At 45.0% G+C, this 25,311-nt stretch overlaps 8 non-coding genes and 1 pseudogene across 8 annotated transcripts; all 9 read left to right on the top strand.

The window, feature by feature from the left end:
- Positions 1 to 1,095: 1,095 nt before the first annotated feature.
- LOC130331521 (U2 spliceosomal RNA) lies at positions 1,096 to 1,286 on the top strand. Its single transcript, XR_008874411.1, has one exon. It is a non-coding gene; the product is annotated as a U2 spliceosomal RNA (small nuclear RNA).
- Positions 1,287 to 3,376: 2,090 nt separating this feature from the next.
- Positions 3,377 to 3,567, top strand: LOC130331520 (U2 spliceosomal RNA). The gene has a single exon (XR_008874410.1). It is a non-coding gene; the product is annotated as a U2 spliceosomal RNA (small nuclear RNA).
- A 2,072-nt stretch (positions 3,568 to 5,639) lies between these two features.
- On the top strand, positions 5,640 to 5,830 carry LOC130331519 (U2 spliceosomal RNA). The gene has a single exon (XR_008874409.1). It is a non-coding gene; the product is annotated as a U2 spliceosomal RNA (small nuclear RNA).
- A 2,084-nt stretch (positions 5,831 to 7,914) lies between these two features.
- On the top strand, positions 7,915 to 8,105 carry LOC130331518 (U2 spliceosomal RNA). Its single transcript, XR_008874408.1, has one exon. It is a non-coding gene; the product is annotated as a U2 spliceosomal RNA (small nuclear RNA).
- A 2,090-nt stretch (positions 8,106 to 10,195) lies between these two features.
- LOC130331517 (U2 spliceosomal RNA) lies at positions 10,196 to 10,386 on the top strand. The gene has a single exon (XR_008874407.1). It is a non-coding gene; the product is annotated as a U2 spliceosomal RNA (small nuclear RNA).
- A 2,085-nt stretch (positions 10,387 to 12,471) lies between these two features.
- Positions 12,472 to 12,662, top strand: LOC130331516 (U2 spliceosomal RNA). The gene has a single exon (XR_008874406.1). It is a non-coding gene; the product is annotated as a U2 spliceosomal RNA (small nuclear RNA).
- A 6,876-nt stretch (positions 12,663 to 19,538) lies between these two features.
- On the top strand, positions 19,539 to 19,744 carry LOC130331471 (U2 spliceosomal RNA; annotated as a pseudogene).
- A 2,094-nt stretch (positions 19,745 to 21,838) lies between these two features.
- Positions 21,839 to 22,029, top strand: LOC130331488 (U2 spliceosomal RNA). Its single transcript, XR_008874381.1, has one exon. It is a non-coding gene; the product is annotated as a U2 spliceosomal RNA (small nuclear RNA).
- A 2,080-nt stretch (positions 22,030 to 24,109) lies between these two features.
- LOC130331466 (U2 spliceosomal RNA) lies at positions 24,110 to 24,300 on the top strand. Its single transcript, XR_008874369.1, has one exon. It is a non-coding gene; the product is annotated as a U2 spliceosomal RNA (small nuclear RNA).
- The last annotated feature ends 1,011 nt before the right edge of the window (positions 24,301 to 25,311 follow it).

The raw sequence follows: 25,311 nt of genomic DNA, 5'->3' as shown, positions 1-25,311 counted from the left end.
AATAAGCATTGCTGCACTGATGGGGTATGCATTAGACGAAAAAAAAGAAGAAAAAGAAGAATAATACGCCCAGAAAAGAGGCGAAAAGGAGAAAAACGTAAAAAAACGTGAAAAAAAAGTAAGAGGAAGAGAAGGGAAAAAAAGGTGGAAATGGGTTTAAAAGTGATTTCGGCGGAGAAATATATATATATATATATATATATATATATATATATATATATATGCGCACACACACACATAGATATAAACGTATTCTCCGTTGAGATATTGCAGCCGCTGCTGTGTCCAGGCCCAGGAGCCTTAGCACTGTGCTGTGATGTCACTCAATACCACTGACATCACTAGGTGTAAACAACATCTCTCCTTTGCTGTGTATGTGACTATGGAGCTGTTTGGTGATGTCGTCTATTACGGCCTTCATAGAAGCAACAGGAGATTGTTGCATCCATCTTGAACCCTCAGAACTACAGTGCTATGATGTCACTCACTTCCACAGGCCTTGCAGAGTGTAAACAACAACAACCCAGCTTTGTTGTGTATGTAACCAAAGGGATTTGTGATGTCACCTAGAACCTTCACAGCAGCGACAGCTTTATGAGGAGCATCAGCACTGCTCTGCCTGAGCAGAACCATCACCGCCATAGGTTGTCAAATAACCCGGATTTAACCCACACAGGTAAGTCCAATGGGGTGCAGGCATGTCCTCTATGCTTACAGCTTCCCGTGGGTGTTGGTTTGATACCGTTTGGGGACAGCCAAGGAGGCATCTGCAGGCAACAAAGGTAGGTGTGTGCTTGTGTGTGTGTTTCCTATGCAGATCCTAAGCCCAGTGTCACATGCAAGTAGGAGGAGTAAGAAGGGTTCCTGGCAAATCCGGGTTATGGATTGCATTTAAAAAGGCCCCGTGGGAGTGCAATGGGCCCCTGTCTTGCTGCTTAGCAATAATGGTATGGGTTTAGGTTCTGCTGTGTGTACTGGTGGTTGACTGCCCCCCAGCCCAGAGTGTGCATGGAAAATTGTCTGGCAGCCTCCCTGACAGCAAGCAGTGATAGTGCCCATGAAGGGGACCTTGTTGGGCCCGCCCCTTTCACGGTTATCGCTTCTCGGCCTTTTGGCTAAGATCAAGTGTAGTATCTGTTCTTATCAGTTTAATATCTGATACGTCCCCTATCTGGGGACCATATATTAAATGGATTTTTGAGAACGGGGGCCGATTTCGAAGCTTGCTTCCGTCGCCCTATGCATTGACCCGATATGGCAGTATCTTCGGGTACAGTGCACCACCCCCTTACAGGGTTAAAAAGAAAGATTCCTACTTTCATTGCTACCTGCTTGCTGGCTAGCCAGCTAGCCAGCCCTGTGGGCCTTGCTGCTGCTGCAGCCAAAAAACAAAAGGTGGTGCTGCTGCTGCTTCTGCTGCTTCTGCTTCTGCTTGTGTCTGGCCCCTGTTGGAGCGTCCAGGCACAGGACTTCTGCTGCTGCTGACTAAATGGCCTCCTTAATTGGATCATTTGAGTAGCCAGCACACCTGTGCAGGTAGGGCATGACATGATAGGCAGCTGCCTTGATAGCGGGTGGGTGCTGAATGTTCCTAATTGACAAAATAAGATTAATGCTTATGAAGAAATATAAAATCTCATCCCTTCCCCAATATCGCGCCACACCCCTACCCCTTAATTCCCTGGTTGAACGTGATGGACATATGTCTTTTTTCGACCGTACTAACTATGTAACTATGTAACATAACATGGGGGGGGGGGTCTCCTGGCTGTTCACACAGGTGTGTCATTGCTGTACATTGACCATGCATTGCTTCTGTGGTATTGCAAAGGCAAAGACAAATGCTTCCAGCCATCCATTGCACTAATGGATTGGTCATCAGCTGGCTGTCTATGTCCCGCATCAATATAGACCAAAGTACAGAGGGTTAGGCTATGCTATTGTGCACCTACCTGATGCATCAGAAGGTGCGAGGCCCTTGCTAAATTCTGTGCACAGACTTTGAGATCTATGCTTTAGACTGTATCTAAACCTGCTCCAACATGGACTGACATTCTGGCCTACTTTCAGCCGATGCGACTTGTCTGTCGCTGAACAGTCGCTTTTTATGTATTCAGCACCTATGTATAATGTTGTAAAAATGCTCTAGAAGCTAAAGTCGCAGAAATGTCACACATATTTGGCCTGCAACTTTCTGTGCGACAAATTCAGACAGGAAAAATCAGTATAAATCCTTAGAAAATTATCCCCCAGTGTCTCCATCTGCTGGCGGTATTGAATAAGCATTGCTGCACTGATGGGGTATGCATTAGACGAAAAAAAAGAAGAAAAAGAAGAATAATACGCCCAGAAAAGAGGCGAAAAGGAGAAAAACGTAAAAAAACTTGAAAAAAAAGTAAGAGGAAGAGAAGGGAAAAAAAGGTGGAAATGGGTTTAAAAGTGATTTCGGCGGAGAAATATATATATATATATATATATATATATATATATATATATATATATATGCGCACACACACACATAGATATAAACGTATTCTCCGTTGAGATATTGCAGCCGCTGCTGTGTCCAGGCCCAGGAGCCTTAGCACTGTGCTGTGATGTCACTCAATACCACTGACATCACTAGGTGTAAACAACATCTCTCCTTTGCTGTGTATGTGACTATGGAGCTGTTTGGTGATGTCGTCTATTACGGCCTTCATAGAAGCAACAGGAGATTGTTGCATCCATCTTGAACCCTCAGAACTACAGTGCTATGATGTCACTCACTTCCACAGGCCTTGCAGAGTGTAAACAACAACAACCCAGCTTTGTTGTGTATGTAACCAAAGGGATTTGTGATGTCACCTAGAACCTTCACAGCAGCGACAGCTTTATGAGGAGCATCAGCACTGCTCTGCCTGAGCAGAACCATCACCGCCATAGGTTGTCAAATAACCCGGATTTAACCCACACAGGTAAGTCCAATGGGGTGCAGGCATGTCCTCTATGCTTACAGCTTCCCGTGGGTGTTGGTTTGATACCGTTTGGGGACAGCCAAGGAGGCATCTGCAGGCAACAAAGGTAGGTGTGTGCTTGTGTGTGTGTTTCCTATGCAGATCCTAAGCCCAGTGTCACATGCAAGTAGGAGGAGTAAGAAGGGTTCCTGGCAAATCCGGGTTATGGATTGCATTTAAAAAGGCCCCGTGGGAGTGCAATGGGCCCCTGTCTTGCTGCTTAGCAATAATGGTATGGGTTTAGGTTCTGCTGTGTGTACTGGTGGTTGACTGCCCCCCAGCCCAGAGTGTGCATGGAAAATTGTCTGGCAGCCTCCCTGACAGCAAGCAGTGATAGTGCCCATGAAGGGGACCTTGTTGGGCCCGCCCCTTTCACATTTATCGCTTCTCGGCCTTTTGGCTAAGATCAAGTGTAGTATCTGTTCTTATCAGTTTAATATCTGATACGTCCCCTATCTGGGGACCATATATTAAATGGATTTTTGAGAACGGGGGCCGATTTCGAAGCTTGCTTCCGTCGCCCTATGCATTGACCCGATATGGCAGTATCTTCGGGTACAGTGCACCACCCCCTTACAGGGTTAAAAAGAAAGATTTCTACTGTCATTGCTACCTGCTGGCTGGCTAGCCAGCTAGCCAGCCCTGTGGGCCTTGCTGCTGCTGCAGCCAAAAAACAAAAGGTGGTGCTGCTGCTGCTTCTGCTGCTTCTGCTTCTGCTTGTGTCTGGCCCCTGTTGGAGCGTCCAGGCACAGGACTTCTGCTGCTGCTGACTAAATGGCCTCCTTAATTGGATCATTTGAGTAGCCAGCACACCTGTGCAGGTAGGGCATGACATGATAGGCAGCTGCCTTGATAGCGGGTGGGTGCTGAATGTTCCTAATTGACAAAATAAGATTAATGCTTATGAAGAAATATAAAATCTCATCCCTTCCCCAATATCGCGCCACACCCCTACCCCTTAATTCCCTGGTTGAACGTGATGGACATATGTCTTTTTTCGACCGTACTAACTATGTAACTATGTAACATAACATGGGGGGGGGGGTCTCCTGGCTGTTCACACAGGTGTGTCATTGCTGTACATTGACCATGCATTGCTTCTGTGGTATTGCAAAGGCAAAGACAAATGCTTCCAGCCATCCATTGCACTAATGGATTGGTCATCAGCTGGCTGTCTATGTCCCGCATCAATATAGACCAAAGTACAGAGGGTTAGGCTATGCTATTGTGCACCTACCTGATGCATCAGAAGGTGCGAGGCCCTTGCTAAATTCTGTGCACAGACTTTGAGATCTATGCTTTAGACTGTATCTAAACCTGCTCCAACATGGACTGACATTCTGGCCTACTTTCAGCCGATGCGACTTGTCTGTCGCTGAACAGTCGCTTTTTATGTATTCAGCACCTATGTATAATGTTGTAAAAATGCTCTAGAAGCTAAAGTCGCAGAAATGTCACACATATTTGGCCTGCAACTTTCTGTGCGACAAATTCAGACAGGAAAAATCAGTATAAATCCTTAGAAAATTATCCCCCAGTGTCTCCATCTGCTGGCGGTATTGAATAAGCATTGCTGCACTGATGGGGTATGCATTAGACGAAAAAAAAGAAGAAAAAGAAGAATAATACGCCCAGAAAAGAGGCGAAAAGGAGAAAAACGTAAAAAAACGTGAAAAAAAAGTAAGAGGAAGAGAAGGGAAAAAAAGGTGGAAATGGGTTTAAAAGTGATTTCGGCGGAGAAATATATATATATATATATATATATATATATGCGCACACACACACATAGATATAAACGTATTCTCCGTTGAGATATTGCAGCCGCTGCTGTGTCCAGGCCCAGGAGCCTTAGCACTGTGCTGTGATGTCACTCAATACCACTGACATCACTAGGTGTAAACAACATCTCTCCTTTGCTGTGTATGTGACTATGGAGCTGTTTGGTGATGTCGTCTATTACGGCCTTCATAGAAGCAACAGGAGATTGTTGCATCCATCTTGAACCCTCAGAACTACAGTGCTATGATGTCACTCACTTCCACAGGCCTTGCAGAGTGTAAACAACAACAACCCAGCTTTGTTGTGTATGTAACCAAAGGGATTTGTGATGTCACCTAGAACCTTCACAGCAGCGACAGCTTTATGAGGAGCATCAGCACTGCTCTGCCTGAGCAGAACCATCACCGCCATAGGTTGTCAAATAACCCGGATTTAACCCACACAGGTAAGTCCAATGGGGTGCAGGCATGTCCTCTATGCTTACAGCTTCCCGTGGGTGTTGGTTTGATACCGTTTGGGGACAGCCAAGGAGGCATCTGCAGGCAACAAAGGTAGGTGTGTGCTTGTGTGTGTGTTTCCTATGCAGATCCTAAGCCCAGTGTCACATGCAAGAAGGAGGAGTAAGAAGGGTTCCTGGCAAATCCGGGTTATGGATTGCATTTAAAAAGGCCCCGTGGGAGTGCAATGGGCCCCTGTCTTGCTGCTTAGCAATAATGGTATGGGTTTAGGTTCTGCTGTGTGTACTGGTGGTTGACTGCCCCCCAGCCCAGAGTGTGCATGGAAAATTGTCTGGCAGCCTCCCTGACAGCAAGCAGTGATAGTGCCCATGAAGGGGACCTTGTTGGGCCCGCCCCTTTCACGGTTATCGCTTCTCGGCCTTTTGGCTAAGATCAAGTGTAGTATCTGTTCTTATCAGTTTAATATCTGATACGTCCCCTATCTGGGGACCATATATTAAATGGATTTTTGAGAACGGGGGCCGATTTCGAAGCTTGCTTCCGTCGCCCTATGCATTGACCCGATATGGCAGTATCTTCGGGTACAGTGCACCACCCCCTTACAGGGTTAAAAAGAAAGATTCCTACTTTCATTGCTACCTGCTTGCTGGCTAGCCAGCTAGCCAGCCCTGTGGGCCTTGCTGCTGCTGCAGCCAAAAAACAAAAGGTGGTGCTGCTGCTGCTTCTGCTGCTTCTGCTTCTGCTTGTGTCTGGCCCCTGTTGGAGCGTCCAGGCACAGGACTTCTGCTGCTGCTGACTAAATGGCCTCCTTAATTGGATCATTTGAGTAGCCAGCACACCTGTGCAGGTAGGGCATGACATGATAGGCAGCTGCCTTGATAGCGGGTGGGTGCTGAATGTTCCTAATTGACAAAATAAGATTAATGCTTATGAAGAAATATAAAATCTCATCCCTTCCCCAATATCGCGCCACACCCCTACCCCTTAATTCCCTGGTTGAACGTGATGGACATATGTCTTTTTTCGACCGTACTAACTATGTAACTATGTAACATAACATGGGGGGGGGGGTCTCCTGGCTGTTCACACAGGTGTGTCATTGCTGTACATTGACCATGCATTGCTTCTGTGGTATTGCAAAGGCAAAGACAAATGCTTCCAGCCATCCATTGCACTAATGGATTGGTCATCAGCTGGCTGTCTATGTCCCGCATCAATATAGACCAAAGTACAGAGGGTTAGGCTATGCTATTGTGCACCTACCTGATGCATCAGAAGGTGCGAGGCCCTTGCTAAATTCTGTGCACAGACTTTGAGATCTATGCTTTAGACTGTATCTAAACCTGCTCCAACATGGACTGACATTCTGGCCTACTTTCAGCCGATGCGACTTGTCTGTCGCTGAACAGTCGCTTTTTATGTATTCAGCACCTATGTATAATGTTGTAAAAATGCTCTAGAAGCTAAAGTCGCAGAAATGTCACACATATTTGGCCTGCAACTTTCTGTGCGACAAATTCAGACAGGAAAAATCAGTATAAATCCTTAGAAAATTATCCCCCAGTGTCTCCATCTGCTGGCGGTATTGAATAAGCATTGCTGCACTGATGGGGTATGCATTAGACGAAAAAAAAGAAGAAAAAGAAGAATAATACGCCCAGAAAAGAGGCGAAAAGGAGAAAAACGTAAAAAAACGTGAAAAAAAAGTAAGAGGAAGAGAAGGGAAAAAAAGGTGGAAATGGGTTTAAAAGTGATTTCGGCGGAGAAATATATATATATATATATATATATATATATATATATATATATGCGCACACACACACATAGATATAAACGTATTCTCCGTTGAGATATTGCAGCCGCTGCTGTGTCCAGGCCCAGGAGCCTTAGCACTGTGCTGTGATGTCACTCAATACCACTGACATCACTAGGTGTAAACAACATCTCTCCTTTGCTGTGTATGTGACTATGGAGCTGTTTGGTGATGTCGTCTATTACGGCCTTCATAGAAGCAACAGGAGATTGTTGCATCCATCTTGAACCCTCAGAACTACAGTGCTATGATGTCACTCACTTCCACAGGCCTTGCAGAGTGTAAACAACAACAACCCAGCTTTGTTGTGTATGTAACCAAAGGGATTTGTGATGTCACCTAGAACCTTCACAGCAGCGACAGCTTTATGAGGAGCATCAGCACTGCTCTGCCTGAGCAGAACCATCACCGCCATAGGTTGTCAAATAACCCGGATTTAACCCACACAGGTAAGTCCAATGGGGTGCAGGCATGTCCTCTATGCTTACAGCTTCCCGTGGGTGTTGGTTTGATACCGTTTGGGGACAGCCAAGGAGGCATCTGCAGGCAACAAAGGTAGGTGTGTGCTTGTGTGTGTGTTTCCTATGCAGATCCTAAGCCCAGTGTCACATGCAAGTAGGAGGAGTAAGAAGGGTTCCTGGCAAATCCGGGTTATGGATTGCATTTAAAAAGGCCCCGTGGGAGTGCAATGGGCCCCTGTCTTGCTGCTTAGCAATAATGGTATGGGTTTAGGTTCTGCTGTGTGTACTGGTGGTTGACTGCCCCCCAGCCCAGAGTGTGCATGGAAAATTGTCTGGCAGCCTCCCTGACAGCAAGCAGTGATAGTGCCCATGAAGGGGACCTTGTTGGGCCCGCCCCTTTCACGGTTATCGCTTCTCGGCCTTTTGGCTAAGATCAAGTGTAGTATCTGTTCTTATCAGTTTAATATCTGATACGTCCCCTATCTGGGGACCATATATTAAATGGATTTTTGAGAACGGGGGCCGATTTCGAAGCTTGCTTCCGTCGCCCTATGCATTGACCCGATATGGCAGTATCTTCGGGTACAGTGCACCACCCCCTTACAGGGTTAAAAAGAAAGATTCCTACTTTCATTGCTACCTGCTTGCTGGCTAGCCAGCTAGCCAGCCCTGTGGGCCTTGCTGCTGCTGCAGCCAAAAAACAAAAGGTGGTGCTGCTGCTGCTTCTGCTGCTTCTGCTTCTGCTTGTGTCTGGCCCCTGTTGGAGCGTCCAGGCACAGGACTTCTGCTGCTGCTGACTAAATGGCCTCCTTAATTGGATCATTTGAGTAGCCAGCACACCTGTGCAGGTAGGGCATGACATGATAGGCAGCTGCCTTGATAGCGGGTGGGTGCTGAATGTTCCTAATTGACAAAATAAGATTAATGCTTATGAAGAAATATAAAATCTCATCCCTTCCCCAATATCGCGCCACACCCCTACCCCTTAATTCCCTGGTTGAACGTGATGGACATATGTCTTTTTTCGACCGTACTAACTATGTAACTATGTAACATAACATGGGGGGGGGGGTCTCCTGGCTGTTCACACAGGTGTGTCATTGCTGTACATTGACCATGCATTGCTTCTGTGGTATTGCAAAGGCAAAGACAAATGCTTCCAGCCATCCATTGCACTAATGGATTGGTCATCAGCTGGCTGTCTATGTCCCGCATCAATATAGACCAAAGTACAGAGGGTTAGGCTATGCTATTGTGCACCTACCTGATGCATCAGAAGGTGCGAGGCCCTTGCTAAATTCTGTGCACAGACTTTGAGATCTATGCTTTAGACTGTATCTAAACCTGCTCCAACATGGACTGACATTCTGGCCTACTTTCAGCCGATGCGACTTGTCTGTCGCTGAACAGTCGCTTTTTATGTATTCAGCACCTATGTATAATGTTGTAAAAATGCTCTAGAAGCTAAAGTCGCAGAAATGTCACACATATTTGGCCTGCAACTTTCTGTGCGACAAATTCAGACAGGAAAAATCAGTATAAATCCTTAGAAAATTATCCCCCAGTGTCTCCATCTGCTGGCGGTATTGAATAAGCATTGCTGCACTGATGGGGTATGCATTAGACGAAAAAAAAGAAGAAAAAGAAGAATAATACGCCCAGAAAAGAGGCGAAAAGGAGAAAAACGTAAAAAAACGTGAAAAAAAAGTAAGAGGAAGAGAAGGGAAAAAAAGGTGGAAATGGGTTTAAAAGTGATTTCGGCGGAGAAATATATATATATATATATATATATATATATATATATATATATATATATGCGCACACACACACATAGATATAAACGTATTCTCCGTTGAGATATTGCAGCCGCTGCTGTGTCCAGGCCCAGGAGCCTTAGCACTGTGCTGTGATGTCACTCAATACCACTGACATCACTAGGTGTAAACAACATCTCTCCTTTGCTGTGTATGTGACTATGGAGCTGTTTGGTGATGTCGTCTATTACGGCCTTCATAGAAGCAACAGGAGATTGTTGCATCCATCTTGAACCCTCAGAACTACAGTGCTATGATGTCACTCACTTCCACAGGCCTTGCAGAGTGTAAACAACAACAACCCAGCTTTGTTGTGTATGTAACCAAAGGGATTTGTGATGTCACCTAGAACCTTCACAGCAGCGACAGCTTTATGAGGAGCATCAGCACTGCTCTGCCTGAGCAGAACCATCACCGCCATAGGTTGTCAAATAACCCGGATTTAACCCACACAGGTAAGTCCAATGGGGTGCAGGCATGTCCTCTATGCTTACAGCTTCCCGTGGGTGTTGGTTTGATACCGTTTGGGGACAGCCAAGGAGGCATCTGCAGGCAACAAAGGTAGTTGTGTGCTTGTGTGTGTGTTTCCTATGCAGATCCTAAGCCCAGTGTCACATGCAAGTAGGAGGAGTAAGAAGGGTTCCTGGCAAATCCGGGTTATGGATTGCATTTAAAAAGGCCCCGTGGGAGTGCAATGGGCCCCTGTCTTGCTGCTTAGCAATAATGGTATGGGTTTAGGTTCTGCTGTGTGTACTGGTGGTTGACTGCCCCCCAGCCCAGAGTGTGCATGGAAAATTGTCTGGCAGCCTCCCTGACAGCAAGCAGTGATAGTGCCCATGAAGGGGACCTTGTTGGGCCCGCCCCTTTCACGGTTATCGCTTCTCGGCCTTTTGGCTAAGATCAAGTGTAGTATCTGTTCTTATCAGTTTAATATCTGATACGTCCCCTATCTGGGGACCATATATTAAATGGATTTTTGAGAACGGGGGCCGATTTCGAAGCTTGCTTCCGTCGCCCTATGCATTGACCCGATATGGCAGTATCTTCGGGTACAGTGCACCACCCCCTTACAGGGTTAAAAAGAAAGATTCCTACTTTCATTGCTACCTGCTTGCTGGCTAGCCAGCTAGCCAGCCCTGTGGGCCTTGCTGCTGCTGCAACCAAAAAACAAAAGGTGGTGCTGCTGCTGCTTCTGCTGCTTCTGCTTCTGCTTGTGTCTGGCCCCTGTTGGAGCGTCCAGGCACAGGACTTCTGCTGCTGCTGACTAAATGGCCTCCTTAATTGGATCATTTGAGTAGCCAGCACACCTGTGCAGGTAGGGCATGACATGATAGGCAGCTGCCTTGATAGCGGGTGGGTGCTGAATGTTCCTAATTGACAAAATAAGATTAATGCTTATGAAGAAATATAAAATCTCATCCCTTCCCCAATATCGCGCCACACCCCTACCCCTTAATTCCCTGGTTGAACGTGATGGACATATGTCTTTTTTCGACCGTACTAACTATGTAACTATGTAACATAACATGGGGGGGGGGGTCTCCTGGCTGTTCACACAGGTGTGTCATTGCTGTACATTGACCATGCATTGCTTCTGTGGTATTGCAAAGGCAAAGACAAATGCTTCCAGCCATCCATTGCACTAATGGATTGGTCATCAGCTGGCTGTCTATGTCCCGCATCAATATAGACCAAAGTACAGAGGGTTAGGCTATGCTATTGTGCACCTACCTGATGCATCAGAAGGTGCGAGGCCCTTGCTAAATTCTGTGCACAGACTTTGAGATCTATGCTTTAGACTGTATCTAAACCTGCTCCAACATGGACTGACATTCTGGCCTACTTTCAGCCGATGCGACTTGTCTGTCGCTGAACAGTCGCTTTTTATGTATTCAGCACCTATGTATAATGTTGTAAAAATGCTCTAGAAGCTAAAGTCGCAGAAATGTCACACATATTTGGCCTGCAACTTTCTGTGCGACAAATTCAGACAGGAAAAATCAGTATAAATCCTTAGAAAATTATCCCCCAGTGTCTCCATCTGCTGGCGGTATTGAATAAGCATTGCTGCACTGATGGGGTATGCATTAGACGAAAAAAAAGAAGAAAAAGAAGAATAATACGCCCAGAAAAGAGGCGAAAAGGAGAAAAACGTAAAAAAACGTGAAAAAAAAGTAAGAGGAAGAGAAGGGAAAAAAAGGTGGAAATGGGTTTAAAAGTGATTTCGGCGGAGAAATATATATATATATATATATATATATATATATATATATATATATGCGCACACACACACATAGATATAAACGTATTCTCCGTTGAGATATTGCAGCCGCTGCTGTGTCCAGGCCCAGGAGCCTTAGCACTGTGCTGTGATGTCACTCAATACCACTGACATCACTAGGTGTAAACAACATCTCTCCTTTGCTGTGTATGTGACTATGGAGCTGTTTGGTGATGTCGTCTATTACGGCCTTCATAGAAGCAACAGGAGATTGTTGCATCCATCTTGAACCCTCAGAACTACAGTGCTATGATGTCACTCACTTCCACAGGCCTTGCAGAGTGTAAACAACAACAACCCAGCTTTGTTGTGTATGTAACCATAGGGATTGTGATGTCACCTAGAACCTTCACAGCAGCGACAGCTTTATGAGGAGCATCAGCACTGCTCTGCCTGAGCAGAACCATCACCGCCATAGGTTGTCAAATAACCCGGATTTAACCCACACAGGTAAGTCCAATGGGGTGCAGGCATGTCCTCTATGCTTACAGCTTCCCGTGGGTGTTGGTTTGATACCGTTTGGGGACAGCCAAGGAGGCATCTGCAGGCAACAAAGGTAGGTGTGTGCTTGTGTGTGTGTTTCCTATGCAGATCCTAAGCCCAGTGTCACATGCAAGTAGGAGGAGTAAGAAGGGTTCCTGGCAAATCCGGGTTATGGATTGCATTTAAAAAGGCCCCGTGGGAGTGCAATGGGCCCCTGTCTTGCTGCTTAGCAATAATGGTATGGGTTTAGGTTCTGCTGTGTGTACTGGTGGTTGACTGCCCCCCAGCCCAGAGTGTGCATGGAAAATTGTCTGGCAGCCTCCCTGACAGCAAGCAGTGATAGTGCCCATGAAGGGGACCTTGTTGGGCCCGCCCCTTTCACGGTTATCGCTTCTCGGCCTTTTGGCTAAGATCAAGTGTAGTATCTGTTCTTATCAGTTTAATATCTGATACGTCCCCTATCTGGGGACCATATATTAAATGGATTTTTGAGAACGGGGGCCGATTTCGAAGCTTGCTTCCGTCGCCCTATGCATTGACCCGATATGGCAGTATCTTCGGGTACAGTGCACCACCCCCTTACAGGGTTAAAAAGAAAGATTCCTACTTTCATTGCTACCTGCTTGCTGGCTAGCCAGCTAGCCAGCCCTGTGGGCCTTGCTGCTGCTGCAGCCAAAAAACAAAAGGTGGTGCTGCTGCTGCTTCTGCTGCTTCTGCTTCTGCTTGTGTCTGGCCCCTGTTGGAGCGTCCAGGCACAGGACTTCTGCTGCTGCTGACTAAATGGCCTCCTTAATTGGATCATTTGAGTAGCCAGCACACCTGTGCAGGTAGGGCATGACATGATAGGCAGCTGCCTTGATAGCGGGTGGGTGCTGAATGTTCCTAATTGACAAAATAAGATTAATGCTTATGAAGAAATATAAAATCTCATCCCTTCCCCAATATCGCGCCACACCCCTACCCCTTAATTCCCTGGTTGAACGTGATGGACATATGTCTTTTTTCGACCGTACTAACTATGTAACTATGTAACATAACATGGGGGGGGGGTCTCCTGGCTGTTCACACAGGTGTGTCATTGCTGTACATTGACCATGCATTGCTTCTGTGGTATTGCAAAGGCAAAGACAAATGCTTCCAGCCATCCATTGCACTAATGGATTGGTCATCAGCTGGCTGTCTATGTCCCGCATCAATATAGACCAAAGTACAGAGGGTTAGGCTATGCTATTGTGCACCTACCTGATGCATCAGAAGGTGCGAGGCCCTTGCTAAATTCTGTGCACAGACTTTGAGATCTATGCTTTAGACTGTATCTAAACCTGCTCCAACATGGACTGACATTCTGGCCTACTTTCAGCCGATGCGACTTGTCTGTCGCTGAACAGTCGCTTTTTATGTATTCAGCACCTATGTATAATGTTGTAAAAATGCTCTAGAAGCTAAAGTCGCAGAAATGTCACACATATTTGGCCTGCAACTTTCTGTGCGACAAATTCAGACAGGAAAAATCAGTATAAATCCTTAGAAAATTATCCCCCAGTGTCTCCATCTGCTGGCGGTATTGAATAAGCATTGCTGCACTGATGGGGTATGCATTAGACGAAAAAAAAGAAGAAAAAGAAGAATAATACGCCCAGAAAAGAGGCGAAAAGGAGAAAAACGTAAAAAAACGTGAAAAAAAAGTAAGAGGAAGAGAAGGGAAAAAAAGGTGGAAATGGGTTTAAAAGTGATTTCGGCGGAGAAATATATATATATATATATATATATATATATATATATATATATATATATGCGCACACACATAGATATAAACGTATTCTCCGTTGAGATATTGCAGCCGCTGCTGTGTCCAGGCCCAGGAGCCTTAGCACTGTGCTGTGATGTCACTCAATACCACTGACATCACTAGGTGTAAACAACATCTCTCCTTTGCTGTGTATGTGACTATGGAGCTGTTTGGTGATGTCGTCTATTACGGCCTTCATAGAAGCAACAGGAGATTGTTGCATCCATCTTGAACCCTCAGAACTACAGTGCTATGATGTCACTCACTTCCACAGGCCTTGCAGAGTGTAAACAACAACAACCCAGCTTTGTTGTGTATGTAACCAAAGGGATTTGTGATGTCACCTAGAACCTTCACAGCAGCGACAGCTTTATGAGGAGCATCAGCACTGCTCTGCCTGAGCAGAACCATCACCGCCATAGGTTGTCAAATAACCCGGATTTAACCCACACAGGTAAGTCCAATGGGGTGCAGGCATGTCCTCTATGCTTACAGCTTCCCGTGGGTGTTGGTTTGATACCGTTTGGGGACAGCCAAGGAGGCATCTGCAGGCAACAAAGGTAGGTGTGTGCATGTGTGTGTGTTTCCTATGCAGATCCTAAGCCCAGTGTCACATGCAAGTAGGAGGAGTAAGAAGGGTTCCTGGCAAATCCGGGTTATGGATTGCATTTAAAAAGGCCCCGTGGGAGTGCAATGGGCCCCTGTCTTGCTGCTTAGCAATAATGGTATGGGTTTAGGTTCTGCTGTGTGTACTGGTGGTTGACTGCCCCCCAGCCCAGAGTGTGCATGGAAAATTGTCTGGCAGCCTCCCTGACAGCAAGCAGTGATAGTGCCCATGAAGGGGACCTTGTTGGGCCCGCCCCTTTCACGGTTATCGCTTCTCGGCCTTTTGGCTAAGATCAAGAGGTGCGAGGTGGATTGCAGGAGCTATCCCTTGCGGGGGCTACTGTGAATTGTGCGATAATGGCTTTCCAGAGCCGAATTAATTACCTGAAAGATGGAGAGACCAGGATAAAGAATGGATTTCGTGTGGATATCCTTGAAAGTGCATTGGACAAGTTCAGCTTGGAACATCTTGTGAAGAACATCTTCCTAAAGACCTTGCTGGTGAAAAAGCAGGATATTCTATGTCTGCAGCAGCATGGGAGAGCTTCATATGTCCTTGTGCTTGAATCTCACAGCGCCTGTCAGAATCTGCACTACCAATTAAAGTCCAAGCTGAATTCACCTGAGCTGGATGGACTTACCTTCACTGTGTTATACACTGCAGGAGAGACAAACCTGGTGGTGTTCATGTACAATCCGTATGTGAATCTGGCTGACATTGGGCGCTTTCTCCAGAGATATTGCTCTGAGGTGAAAGGAGGAGAGAAAATCTTCAATACAGAGGATCTCTGGACTGGTAAATACAAGTTCCGTGTGAAGTTTAGAGCTGATCCTGATGGAATTGAGGGCATGCAACATCCGCCCTCCAGCTTTACAATTGGCAGAGACAGAGGCTACCTGTTTTATAACAACATGCCGGAATTTTGCAGAAAATGCAGGAGCTTTGGCCACAGACAGGATGCTTGCACTTCACCATCTGTGCAGTTCTGTGGTCGCTGCGGCAAAGCTGGACATACCTCAGGAGGTTGCACGGAGGAGGTGGTGTGCAATCTCTGCGGGCAACGTGGACATGTGTTCAAAGACTGTCTGTACAGGTCCAGAACTTGGGCGGAGGTCGCTGCATCATCTTGTGACCAGGCTGCTGCTGCTGCTGCTGCTATTGCTGCCACACCCGAGGCTGGATCCAAACCTGTGGACACTATTCAGACTGCGGATCCTGTTCCTGTTGCTGTTACTGTTGGGTCTGTTCAGACTGCAGTCTCTGCAGTTAAAAAGAAAGAGACTGTAAAACCTGCTGCTGTAAAGCCAGATGTTATCCAGCGGAAAGTTGGTGGCAGTGAACCCCGTGCTGTCCCTGCTGTCACCATGGGGGCGGTGGAGTCGGTGGTCGCTGTCACTGAGTCGGACTTTGCCGAGTCAGATATGGAGCAGGGATCATCTGTGGCTACACTTGCAAGAGACTGGTCAGAGGAAATGGAGGTTGAAGACTTGAAAAAAAAGAGAAAGAAAGATCCTGTTGTCTCAGATGTGAACAGTGGCCAAACAAAACGGTTACTGGTTGCACCATCTCAAGTAATCCAGGAACTTACATCTCCTGAGTCTGAGGCAGCAACTCCTGAAAAGGGTTAAATGGCTACCATCAGCATTGCCTCGCTTAATGCGAGAGGAATAAAGAGTCCTGCAAGGAGGGCTGCTTTTTTTTCATTTTTGTCAACTTTGAATGCAAGAATTTTTCTAATTCAAGAATGTGGAATTTATCATCACATGAATTATGAATACCTGAGAACTGACTGGATATATGGCCCATCTATCTGGTCAGGTGACAACTCAAACAAGAACTCTGGAGTTGGAATACTTTTTAAGGGCCAGGACTTTAACATCATGTCCTTTGTGGAAATTGTGCCTGGGAGGGCATTGCTTGTGAATGTACAATATAATGGAGTGGAGTTGAGGATTATTAACATCTATGCCTCCCCTGTTAAAGAAGAAAGATCCTCCCTCCTAGAGATTGTGCAGTTGTATTTGCATGGAGCTACCTCTCTTGTCTTGGGAGGAGATTTTAACTGTGTGTTGCCTGATGAGAGGAGAGTCTCTGGGTCTGTGAGAAAAGACAAGACTGAAGTGCAGCTGAAGAATCTAATTCAGGACAACAGATTGCAAGATGCCTGGAGAAGTCAAAACCCATCTGACCCTGGTTACACCTGGGAAAGTAACATCTATAAATCCAGAATTGACTTTGTCCTTATTTCTGAAAATATAAAAATAAATAATGCTAAACTCACAGATAATGTCTTGTCTGACCACAAACTTCTCTCTGTGGAAATTTACTTACCTGATGTCATCAAAGGGAAAGGTGTTTGGAGACTGAACTCACAGCTCCTAGAAGATGAAATCATAAAGAGAGACTTTGTTATTTATTATAAAAAACTAAAAAATCTCCAACAGCGGTTTGCATCAATGCTGGACTGGTGGGAGCATGCAAAGGCCAAAATAAAAGAATTTTTTATGCGTGCTGGTGTGAACAAAGCCAAGGAGAAGCAAAGGTGGTTTAAAAGACTAAACACAAAACTGCAAACCTGTTACCAGCTGAGGAGCATTGGTGTGAACATGGATGATACAATTGTAAAGGTGAAAGAGGAGATAAAGAAAGCTGTGGAAGGAAAAGGTAAAGAAATTATTTATAATGCAAAAGTGGAACATATGGAAAAAAATGAGACTTGCTCACGCTTCTTTTTAAAGAAACTTGTTGAAAAGAAAGAATTAATAAAAAATCTTGATGGTGAGACTACTAAAGATGGACTTTTAAATAAAGCACACAGTTTTTATCATGATCTTTTTAGTGAAAAACACATTGACTCTGACTTTTTACCCGAAGTAATGGACTCTGTGCAATATTGTCTGAGTGATCAGGACAAAGATGTTTTGTGCAATAGTGTGAATATGGCTGAAGTGGAAAGTGCAGTAAAGAGTTTTTTAAAAGGGAAAACTCCTGGATCTGATGGATTACAAATAGAATTTTACCTGTCTTTTTGGGAAATTTTAAAGTCTGATTTTTATGCTGTTCTTAAAGAGGTTTTTAACTGTGAGAAGCTGCCTGAGTCCTGGAGGAGTGGTGTGGTGACTTTGTTGTACAAGAAAGGAGACAAGACAAAGCTAGAAAATTGGAGACCAATCACTCTACTCAATGTGGACTATAAAATTTTTGCAAAAATCTTGGTCAACCGCATGAAGCTAGTGATTGAGACGGTGATCCACCCTGACCAAGTATGTGGTGTCCCAGGGCGTGCAGTGTGGGAGCATCTCAATGTCATCAGAGATGCCATCTGGTACCAGCAGGAGCGCCAACAGAAGCTTGCAGTGTTATCTCTTGATTTTATGAAAGCATATGACAGAGTTTCCCACCAGCATTTATGGACTGTTTTAAAAAAGATGGGTTTTCCAGAGAGTTTTATCAAGCATGTTGCACTTTTATACAATGACTGCTTTAGCAAAATTTTAGTCAATGGGTTTTTATCTGAAGATGTTTTACTGAGTTCGGGCGTTAAGCAAGGATGCCCTTTGTCACCGCTGCTATTTATATGTGCAATAGAACCCCTACTGGCTATGCTGAGAAAGGACAAGGTGATCAGAGGGGTCCCCATACCAGGGGGTAATGGACAGTTTACGAAAACCCTTGCATATATGGATGATGTGACCATTTTATGTGACTCAGAAGTATCTGTCAGAAGAGCCTTGATGAAGACTGAATTTTTTTGCCAAGCATCTGCTTTTAAACTAAATATTGCTAAATGTGAATGTTTGGGGATTGGGAAGTGGTCAAATACAGACATCCCCCAACTAAAGATCCAGAGTGAGAAAATAAAGGTTTTAGGAGTGGTTTTTAATGCAAAAAATGATGGAGAGGAGAGTTGGAACATTATTAAAGAAAAGGTACAGAAAAAAATTGACTTTTGGAAGCTTAGGAAACTATCAATTGAAGGGAAGCTTTTAATTATACGTTCCTTGCTTTTACCTGTTTTATTGTACCTTAACACAGTGTTTCCTCCATCAGAGACTGTTCTTAAAAACCTGCAAAAACAATTTTTTCATTTTATCTGGAGTTCAAGGATGGAAAAACTCAAGAGAGACATTATGTACAAGCTGCACAAAAATGGAGGTAAAAACGTTCCTAATCTTAAAAATTTTTTATACCTGAAGTTTTTTAGCATGTGTTTTAAGACTGTTTTATCCTCTAAACAATGGACATTTTATCTAAAGTATGCTGCTGGTGATATATTTAGAAAAAGAAAATGGATTCACCTACCTCAGACATCCCCTGTTTTAATCATACCTCCAAAGCACTATATGGTTTTAGAGAAAGTGATTCGTCTGTATAACTTGAAAGACATGGACATTGAGATTCTCAAGCATCCCAAAAGAATAGAGATGGAGCTCAGGAGATCGGAGCAAACCTCTGGGATTTTAAACTTCTCTAAAACAAAATGTGACAGAGTGTGGAGGATGGTTAATGCACCGTATCTGGAGAATTGCAATAAAGATCTTGCATGGTCAATAGCACATGAGTGTGTACCTACCAGACACTTTCAGCACAGACGGGGATTGTGCAATACTTCAAGATGTCCAAGAGGAAGCTGTGGAGGAGAAGAGACAGTCTTACATGTGTTTTGGAACTGTTTTTATGCTCAAGAGGTGTGGAAAAGTGTGGCGAGTCTTTTAATGTTTCTTACCGGTCTAAAGACTTTTAATCATGAAGTTGTTTTATTCGGGAATTTTACGAGTCAAAATAAAGATACAGAGAGAGTGATATGGACTGTTGTGAATACCGTCAAGAATGCCTTATGGAAGTCTCGCAATATTTTGGTTTTCCAGAAAGACTTGATTAGTGAAAGTGACTGTTTTAAACTTGCACTGAGTGATCTTTTTGTCTACTATTTATTGGACAAAAAGAGACTGGGGGCCCAGAAAGCTAATTCACTTTGGCACTTTAGTCTTTGGAATGCAATAATGTGATATGTAATATGATGCATTTTGAATAGTAGTGAAAGTTTACTTGTATGTATTTCTTGTTTTTGCACTTTACTAATAAAAACGTAAAAAAAAAAAAAAAAAAATCTGTTCTTATCAGTTTAATATCTGATACGTCCCCTATCTGGGGACCATATATTAAATGGATTTTTGAGAACGGGGGCCGATTTCGAAGCTTGCTTCCGTCGCCCTATGCATTGACCCGATATGGCAGTATCTTCGGGTACAGTGCACCACCCCCTTACAGGGTTAAAAAGAAAGATTCCTACTTTCATTGCTACCTGCTTGCTGTCTAGCCAGCTAGCCAGCCCTGTGGGCCTTGCTGCTGCTGCAGCCAAAAAACAAAAGGTGGTGCTGCTGCTGCTTCTGCTGCTTCTGCTTCTGCTTGTGTCTGGCCCCTGTTGGAGCGTCCAGGCACAGGACTTCTGCTGCTGCTGACTAAATGGCCTCCTTAATTGGATCATTTGAGTAGCCAGCACACCTGTGCAGGTAGGGCATGACATGATAGGCAGCTGCCTTGATAGCGGGTGGGTGCTGAATGTTCCTAATTGACAAAATAAGATTAATGCTTATGAAGAAATATAAAATCTCATCCCTTCCCCAATATCGCGCCACACCCCTACCCCTTAATTCCCTGGTTGAACGTGATGGACATATGTCTTTTTTCGACCGTACTAACTATGTAACTATGTAACATAACATGGGGGGGGGGGGGTCTCCTGGCTGTTCACACAGGTGTGTCATTGCTGTACATTGACCATGCATTGCTTCTGTGGTATTGCAAAGGCAAAGACAAATGCTTCCAGCCATCCATTGCACTAATGGATTGGTCATCAGCTGGCTGTCTATGTCCCGCATCAATATAGACCAAAGTACAGAGGGTTAGGCTATGCTATTGTGCACCTACCTGATGCATCAGAAGGTGCGAGGCCCTTGCTAAATTCTGTGCACAGACTTTGAGATCTATGCTTTAGACTGTATCTAAACCTGCTCCAACATGGACTGACATTCTGGCCTACTTTCAGCCGATGCGACTTGTCTGTCGCTGAACAGTCGCTTTTTATGTATTCAGCACCTATGTATAATGTTGTAAAAATGCTCTAGAAGCTAAAGTCGCAGAAATGTCACACATATTTGGCCTGCAACTTTCTGTGCGACAAATTCAGACAGGAAAAATCAGTATAAATCCTTAGAAAATTATCCCCCAGTGTCTCCATCTGCTGGCGGTATTGAATAAGCATTGCTGCACTGATGGGGTATGCATTAGACGAAAAAAAAGAAGAAAAAGAAGAATAATACGCCCAGAAAAGAGGCGAAAAGGAGAAAAACGTAAAAAAACGTGAAAAAAAAGTAAGAGGAAGAGAAGGGAAAAAAAGGTGGAAATGGGTTTAAAAGTGATTTCGGCGGAGAAATATATATATATATATATATATATATATATATATATATATATATATATATGCGCACACACACACATAGATATAAACGTATTCTCCGTTGAGATATTGCAGCCGCTGCTGTGTCCAGGCCCAGGAGCCTTAGCACTGTGCTGTGATGTCACTCAATACCACTGACATCACTAGGTGTAAACAACATCTCTCCTTTGCTGTGTATGTGACTATGGAGCTGTTTGGTGATGTCGTCTATTACGGCCTTCATAGAAGCAACAGGAGATTGTTGCATCCATCTTGAACCCTCAGAACTACAGTGCTATGATGTCACTCACTTCCACAGGCCTTGCAGAGTGTAAACAACAACAACCCAGCTTTGTTGTGTATGTAACCAAAGGGATTTGTGATGTCACCTAGAACCTTCACAGCAGCGACAGCTTTATGAGGAGCATCAGCACTGCTCTGCCTGAGCAGAACCATCACCGCCATAGGTTGTCAAATAACCCGGATTTAACCCACACAGGTAAGTCCAATGGGGTGCAGGCATGTCCTCTATGCTTACAGCTTCCCGTGGGTGTTGGTTTGATACCGTTTGGGGACAGCCAAGGAGGCATCTGCAGGCAACAAAGGTAGGTGTGTGCTTGTGTGTGTGTTTCCTATGCAGATCCTAAGCCCAGTGTCACATGCAAGTAGGAGGAGTAAGAAGGGTTCCTGGCAAATCCGGGTTATGGATTGCATTTAAAAAGGCCCCGTGGGAGTGCAATGGGCCCCTGTCTTGCTGCTTAGCAATAATGGTATGGGTTTAGGTTCTGCTGTGTGTACTGGTGGTTGACTGCCCCCCAGCCCAGAGTGTGCATGGAAAATTGTCTGGCAGCCTCCCTGACAGCAAGCAGTGATAGTGCCCATGAAGGGGACCTTGTTGGGCCCGCCCCTTTCACGGTTATCGCTTCTCGGCCTTTTGGCTAAGATCAAGTGTAGTATCTGTTCTTATCAGTTTAATATCTGATACGTCCCCTATCTGGGGACCATATATTAAATGGATTTTTGAGAACGGGGGCTGATTTCGAAGCTTGCTTCCGTCGCCCTATGCATTGACCCGATATGGCAGTATCTTCGGGTACAGTGCACCACCCCCTTACAGGGTTAAAAAGAAAGATTCCTACTTTCATTGCTACCTGCTTGCTGGCTAGCCAGCTAGCCAGCCCTGTGGGCCTTGCTGCTGCTGCAGCCAAAAAACAAAAGGTGGTGCTGCTGCTGCTTCTGCTGCTTCTGCTTCTGCTTGTGTCTGGCCCCTGTTGGAGCGTCCAGGCACAGGACTTCTGCTGCTGCTGACTAAATGGCCTCCTTAATTGGATCATTTGAGTAGCCAGCACACCTGTGCAGGTAGGGCATGACATGATAGGCAGCTGCCTTGATAGCGGGTGGGTGCTGAATGTTCCTAATTGACAAAATAAGATTAATGCTTATGAAGAAATATAAAATCTCATCCCTTCCCCAATATCGCGCCACACCCCTACCCCTTAATTCCCTGGTTGAACGTGATGGACATATGTCTTTTTTCGACCGTACTAACTATGTAACTATGTAACATAACATGGGGGGGGGTCTCCTGGCTGTTCACACAGGTGTGTCATTGCTGTACATTGACCATGCATTGCTTCTGTGGTATTGCAAAGGCAAAGACAAATGCTTCCAGCCATCCATTGCACTAATGGATTGGTCATCAGCTGGCTGTCTATGTCCCGCATCAATATAGACCAAAGTACAGAGGGTTAGGCTATGCTATTGTGCACCTACCTGATGCATCAGAAGGTGCGAGGCCCTTGCTAAATTCTGTGCACAGACTTTGAGATCTATGCTTTAGACTGTATCTAAACCTGCTCCAACATGGACTGACATTCTGGCCTACTTTCAGCCGATGCGACTTGTCTGTCGCTGAACAGTCGCTTTTTATGTATTCAGCACCTATGTATAATGTTGTAAAAATGCTCTAGAAGCTAAAGTCGCAGAAATGTCACACATATTTGGCCTGCAACTTTCTGTGCGACAAATTCAGACAGGAAAAATCAGTATAAATCCTTAGAAAATTATCCCCCAGTGTCTCCATCTGCTGGCGGTATTGAATAAGCATTGCTGCACTGATGGGGTATGCATTAGACGAAAAAAAAGAAGAAAAAGAAGAATAATACGCCCAGAAAAGAGGCGAAAAGGAGAAAAACTTAAAAAAACGTGAAAAAAAAGTAAGAGGAAGAGAAGGGAAAAAAAGGTGGAAATGGGTTTAAAAGTGATTTCGGCGGAGAAATATATATATATATATATATATATATATATATATATATATGCGCACACACACACATAGATATAAACGTATTCTCCGTTGAGATATTGCAGCCGCTGCTGTGTCCAGGCCCAGGAGCCTTAGCACTGTGCTGTGATGTCACTCAATACCACTGACATCACTAGGTGTAAACAACATCTCTCCTTTGCTGTGTATGTGACTATGGAGCTGTTTGGTGATGTCGTCTATTACGGCCTTCATAGAAGCAACAGGAGATTGTTGCATCCATCTTGAACCCTCAGAACTACAGTGCTATGATGTCACTCACTTCCACAGGCCTTGCAGAGTGTAAACAACAACAACCCAGCTTTGTTGTGTATGTAACCAAAGGGATTTGTGATGTCACCTAGAACCTTCACAGCAGCGACAGCTTTATGAGGAGCATCAGCACTGCTCTGCCTGAGCAGAACCATCACCGCCATAGGTTGTCAAATAACCCGGATTTAACCCACACAGGTAAGTCCAATGGGGTGCAGGCATGTCCTCTATGCTTACAGCTTCCCGTGGGTGTTGGTTTGATACCGTTTGGGGACAGCCAAGGAGGCATCTGCAGGCAACAAAGGTAGGTGTGTGCTTGTGTGTGTGTTTCCTATGCAGATCCTAAGCCCAGTGTCACATGCAAGTAGGAGGAGTAAGAAGGGTTCCTGGCAAATCCGGGTTATGGATTGCATTTAAAAAGGCCCCGTGGGAGTGCAATGGGCCCCTGTCTTGCTGCTTAGCAATAATGGTATGGGTTTAGGTTCTGCTGTGTGTACTGGTGGTTGACTGCCCCCCAGCCCAGAGTGTGCATGGAAAATTGTCTGGCAGCCTCCCTGACAGCAAGCAGTGATAGTGCCCATGAAGGGGACCTTGTTGGGCCCGCCCCTTTCACGGTTATCGCTTCTCGGCCTTTTGGCTAAGATCAAGTGTAGTATCTGTTCTTATCAGTTTAATATCTGATACGTCCCCTATCTGGACACCATATATTAAATGGATTTTTGAGAACGGGGGCCGATTTCGAAGCTTGCTTCCGTCGCCCTATGCATTGACCCGATATGGCAGTATCTTTGGGTACAGTGCACCACCCCCTTACAGGGTTAAAAAGAAAGATTCCTACTTTCATTGCTACCTGCTTGCTGGCTAGCCAGCTAGCCAGCCCTGTGGGCCTTGCTGCTGCCGCAGCCAAAAAACAAAAGGTGGTGCTGCTGCTGCTTCTGCTGCTTCTGCTTCTGCTTGTGTCTGGCCCCTGTTGGAGCATCCAGGCACAGGACTTCTGCTGCTGCTGACTAAATGGCCTCCTTAATTGGATCATTTGAGTAGCCAGCACACCTGTGCAGGTAGGGCATGACATGATAGGCAGCTGCCTTGATAGCGGGTGGGTGCTGAATGTTCCTAATTGACAAAATAAGATTAATGCTTATGAAGAAATATAAAATCTCATCCCTTCCCCAATATCGCGCCACACCCCTACCCCTTAATTCCCTGGTTGAACGTGATGGACATATGTCTTTTTTCGACCGTACTAACTATGTAACTATGTAACATAACATGGGGGGGGGGGTCTCCTGGCTGTTCACACAGGTGTGTCATTGCTGTACATTGACCATGCATTGCTTCTGTGGTATTGCAAAGGCAAAGACAAATGCTTCCAGCCATCCATTGCACTAATGGATTGGTCATCAGCTGGCTGTCTATGTCCCGCATCAATATAGACCAAAGTACAGAGGGTTAGGCTATGCTATTGTGCACCTACCTGATGCATCAGAAGGTGCGAGGCCCTTGCTAAATTCTGTGCACAGACTTTGAGATCTATGCTTTAGACTGTATCTAAACCTGCTCCAACATGGACTGACATTCTGGCCTACTTTCAGCCGATGCGACTTGTCTGTCGCTGAACAGTCGCTTTTTATGTATTCAGCACCTATGTATAATGTTGTAAAAATGCTCTAGAAGCTAAAGTCGCAGAAATGTCACACATATTTGGCCTGCAACTTTCTGTGCGACAAATTCAGACAGGAAAAATCAGTATAAATCCTTAGAAAATTATCCCCCAGTGTCTCCATCTGCTGGCGGTATTGAATAAGCATTGCTGCACTGA

This window comes from Hyla sarda, unplaced genomic scaffold, assembly GCF_029499605.1.
Source record: "Hyla sarda isolate aHylSar1 unplaced genomic scaffold, aHylSar1.hap1 scaffold_350, whole genome shotgun sequence".
In the NCBI taxonomy this organism is placed as follows: Eukaryota; Metazoa; Chordata; class Amphibia; order Anura; family Hylidae; genus Hyla; species Hyla sarda.
The sequence above is the reverse complement of the archived record's forward strand: the minus strand, read 5'-3'. Positions and strand labels throughout refer to the sequence as shown.